The sequence below is a fragment of the Lissotriton helveticus genome, chromosome 1_1, assembly GCF_964261635.1.
Source record: "Lissotriton helveticus chromosome 1_1, aLisHel1.1, whole genome shotgun sequence".
In the NCBI taxonomy this organism is placed as follows: domain Eukaryota; kingdom Metazoa; phylum Chordata; class Amphibia; order Caudata; family Salamandridae; genus Lissotriton; species Lissotriton helveticus.
This window is the reverse complement of record NC_136057.1, coordinates 1,971,883,891-1,971,888,413: the sequence shown is the minus strand read 5'-3', so window position 1 is coordinate 1,971,888,413 and position 4,523 is coordinate 1,971,883,891. Positions and strand designations below refer to the sequence as shown.

The 4,523-nt window shown below is 46.5% G+C and overlaps 1 pseudogene; it reads right to left on the bottom strand.

Moving 5' to 3' along the window:
* Window positions 1-2,331: 2,331 nt before the first annotated feature.
* Window positions 2,332-4,020, bottom strand: LOC144781600 (18S ribosomal RNA; annotated as a pseudogene).
* Window positions 4,021-4,523: the final 503 nt, after the last annotated feature.

Genomic DNA, 4,523 nt, shown 5'->3' with positions numbered 1-4,523 from the left:
AATTACCAGACCAGACGACTCTCTCCAATCTCAGACCCATCTTGTTGCTACCATGTCTGAGCAAAATAACAGAGAAGCTAGTCAACATGCAATTAAACGTCTATCTGCAAAACGCTAACATTCTTCACCCCAAGCAATCGGGTTTTAGGCCTGGTCATTCCACAGAATCAGTGCTGCTCCATACATCAGAAATCTCAAAATATTCTTTAGATCAAGGTAAGAATAAAGTACTGATTCTGCTAGACCTATCGGCCGCATTTAACATGGCCTCCTACGACATCTTGGTAGATAGACTCACGGTGAGTGGCATCTCTCAAAAAGCCTTGGCCTAGTTAATTTCTTTCCTGCCCAACACTTGCATTCTTTGACATCGAGTCCATCTTGTATGCGGATGACACCGCTAATTCTCACTCTTGACAAAAATTCCACAGCAGTTGAAGAAAAAGTCCAGAACTGTCTATCCGCAGTCATCGACTGGTTAAAAACAAACCACCTCAAATGTAACAGTCAAAAAACAGAGATCATGGTGCTTGGAGAATCCAACATCTTCATGACTAAACAGTGGTGGCTGATTATCACGGCACCGCCTCCCAACACAGTAGACACTGTGAGAAGTCCAGGGATTCAATTTGACCATGCACTGTCCTTTCACCAGCCAGCCCTCTTGGTGGCGGGCACGTGCTTCCACATGATAAAAACCCTCAAAGATTTTTTTGATCTACTCCTTGTTACAGCCATAAAAACAGTGGTAGTAGCCCTAATCTTGTAATGCTTGGATTACTGCAACAGCCTATATGCAGGAGCAAAAAAGGTAGTGCTGAAAAGTCTACAGACAATCCAAAACGCGGCAGCCCACCTAGTATTAAAACTACCTAGGAGGTCCTCGCCCACACCAGCACTCAAAACCCTCCTCTGGCAGCCCATACATAAAAGAATTCTCTTCAAAATCCTAGTAATCATATGCAGAACCCTCAGGAATACATGGTCCAAATATCTACGATCCCGAAGTAAACCATAAGTTACCCAACACCTTCTGCGATCATCTTCGGAAAATATTCGTGTACCCCCCGCCTTCCACCTCTCATCTAGAGGAGGAAAGTCAATGGCAGTCCTGGGAACTAAAGCCTGGAATAGCTTGCCCACCCAGTTGAGACCGGCACAGTCTGAACCCATCTTCAAGAAACTCTTAAAAACCTGGGTATTTGCGGCCCTAGCACATTAAGTGCTATCACTCATCTGACCTTTCCATCTGACTGTTCTCACTAATTCCTCACCACAGCCCGGCCAGTTTATGACAGCGCCAAGATGCTCCTTGGAGTGAACGTTGCGCTTTAGAAATGCTATCATTCATTCATTCATTCAAATGTGTTTGTTGGTCTCTTTCTTTGTTTCTTAGTTTCAGTTAAAATCGCCCCTCACTGAAAATATGTAAAAACCAAGAACAAGAATGGTACACCACTTTCATACAAGGGTTGTAGTGAATGGCAGGTTTTGAGGCTCACAAAAAGGATAACATATGAAGGGTTTTAATGGATTTTAGTTAAAATATAAATCATTTGTTGATAGTACCATATTGGTTTTATTTGTAGTGTGTTCTAAGGTGGGATTTCATGAATAAGGTTTGAGAGAAAGCTCCTGAAGCTAAATTGAGAGGATAGTTTCTGTAAATGTACAAACTCTTTCTCAGACATATGAAAATGAAATCTGACATTTATACACTTTACTGCACTGGATGCGGAGAGGGTGCCCGTCTAAGCAACTCGGGGTTTGAGGATCTGAACCTGGCTCCCTTTTGATCGGCCGAGGCCAACAGAGCCCATCGTCCATCCCTTCCGAACGACACTCGTCCAACTCTTAGGACTGACTGACCCATGTTCAACTGCAGTTCTCATGGAACTCTTCTTCACTTAGGCCTTTGAAGTTTTTATTTGACTATTTGCTACTATCATCAAGATCTGCACCTGGGGTGGCTCCCCCTGGGCCCTTGCTCCGGGATTCCATGCGCACTGCAGTGGCCCTCCCATTTGTCATGGCTTAACACCTGTGGCTCTTAGCACAGTCAATTATCGGGAATGGGCCCGATGCTCCAGAGAAATCTATTTTCAGGGCTAGTTGATTCAGCAGGTGATTTGTTACACACTCCCTAGTGGATGCAGTATTCCATTCCCATCATCCTGCTGTCTATGTCAACCAACACCTTTTCTGGGGTCTGATGAGTATCGGCATCGGGCACCTTAACCCGGCATTCAGTTCATCCCACAGTTCCAGTTCTGCTTACCAAAAGTGGCCCACTAGGCACTAGCATTCCATGCCCATCTCCATGCCAGCAAGCTAGGCTTCTTACACATTTAAACATTGAGATTGTTTCGTCCCCAAGATGGGCGGTGTATACAAAGGGCAGTGAGTTTATCAACGCAAACCTATGATCTGAACTTACTATGAATTCCTCGTTCATGGGAAAAAATTGCAATCATCAATCCCTATCATGACCGGGGTTCAACAGGTTACTTTCGCCTGTCAGCGAAGGGTAGACATGCGCTGATCCATTCCGTGTAGCGTGTGTGCAGCCCCAGACATCTAAGGGCATCATGGACCTGTTATTGCTCAATCTCGTGTGGCTGAAAACCACTTGTTCCTCTAAGAAGCTGGATGCCGACCGTTGGGGGTCACATAACTAGTTAGCATGGAGCGGTCTGGTTCATTATCAGAATTAACAAGACAAATTGCTCTACCAACTAAGAAAGGCCATGCACCACAACCAACAGATTTGAGAAATCGCTATCAGTCTGTCAATCCTTTCCGGGTCCGGGCCGGGTAAGGTTTCCTGTGTTGAGTCAAATTAAGCTGCATGCTCCACTCATGTTGGTCCCCTTCCATCAATTCCTTTGAGTTTCAGCTTTGCTACCAAACTTGTCCCGGAACCCAAAGACTTTTGTTTCCCAGAAGTTGCTCAGTAGATCATGGGAATAACGCCGCCGGATTGCTAGTTGGCATCGTTTATGGTCAGAACTACGAAGGTATCTGATCTCTTTGAACCTCTGATTTTCATTCTTGATTAATAAAAACGTTCTAGTCAAATGCTTTTGCCTTGGTTCGTCTTGCAGCGGTCCAAGAATTTCACCTCTAGAGGCACAATACAAATGCCTTTGGCCATCTCTCTTAATCATGGCGCCAGTTTCAAAAACCAAAAGAAATAGAACCAGAGTCCTATTCCATTATTCCCACCGGAAGTATTCAGGCGACTGGCCTCCTTTCAACACTCTATTTTTTCAAACTAAATGCTTTGGACCCCAGGAAACTCAGTAATGAGCATCAAGGGGCACTGAGAAGCAGGGACTGGCACATGCCTGAGTTCACTTGGAGTGGCCCACCAGCTCAATCCCAAGATCCTACTATGAGCTATTTAATTGCAGCATCTTTAATATATACTATTGGAGCTGGAATTATTGCAGCTGCTGGCACCAGACTTGCCCTCCAATGGATCCTCGTTAAAGGATTTAAAGTGTACTCATTCCAATTTCAGGACCTCAAAAGAGTCCTGTATTGTTATTTTTGGTCCCTACCTCTCCGAGTCAGGAGTGGGTAATTTGTGCACCTGCTGCCTTCCTTGGATGAGGTAGCTGTTAATCAGGCTCCCTCTCTGGAATCGAACCCTGATTCTCCGTTATCCATGGTCACCATGGTAGGCACTGAAAGTTCCATCGAAAGTTGATAGGGCAGACATTCAAATGTATCGCCGCTGTCATGGGGACGTGTGATTGGCCCAAGGTTATCTAGAGTCACCAAAGCAGCCAGGCGAGCACGGATTGCTCTAAGTCTAATAAAGGCACGCATCCCAGGTGTCAACGCTCGTCAGCATGTATTAGCTTTAGAATTACTATAGTTATCCAAGTAAAAGATGAAGCGATCAAAGGAACCATACCTGATTTAATTAGCCAGTCACAGTTTCACTTTACCCGCCTTGTGTACTTACACATGCATGGCTGTGACAGAGGTATTCGAACATGTAGAGGTGCAATAATTGAAGGACTCGGCACGATAGACCCCCAGCTGACTTGTAAAATAATGAAATTCTTACTGTATTATGATGGGTTGTTAGGAGCCGCATGTCTGTCCCCCAACTGCCCTTGGCACCTTTTGGGAGCCTGATCGGGGAGCCCACTGGCTCGGGAGGTGGGGGGCTTGCTGAGAGGGCAGGGGTGGTCGCACATGCACCAGAGGGCCCTACCATCTCCGCAGAAGGGAGAGGCAGGAGGAGTTGAAGTCTGAGCGGCACACAGGGGTGCTGGCCTGGGCAGCTGAAAAGACACCCCACAGAACGGTCGTTCTGAGCTGCTGCAGAAATGCGCTATGCAGAGGAGGGCGGCAGCATGGCATGTGAGGGCCCCGACTGCCAGGCAGCATCCGGGACATGTCACCACATGTTCAACTTCCACTCTGGTCACCCCACTGGGAGGGGCACAAGCTGCTGCCAAGTCTGCTCAGCCTTTGCTCTGCTGGGTATGGTATCCACAAATGGCAGG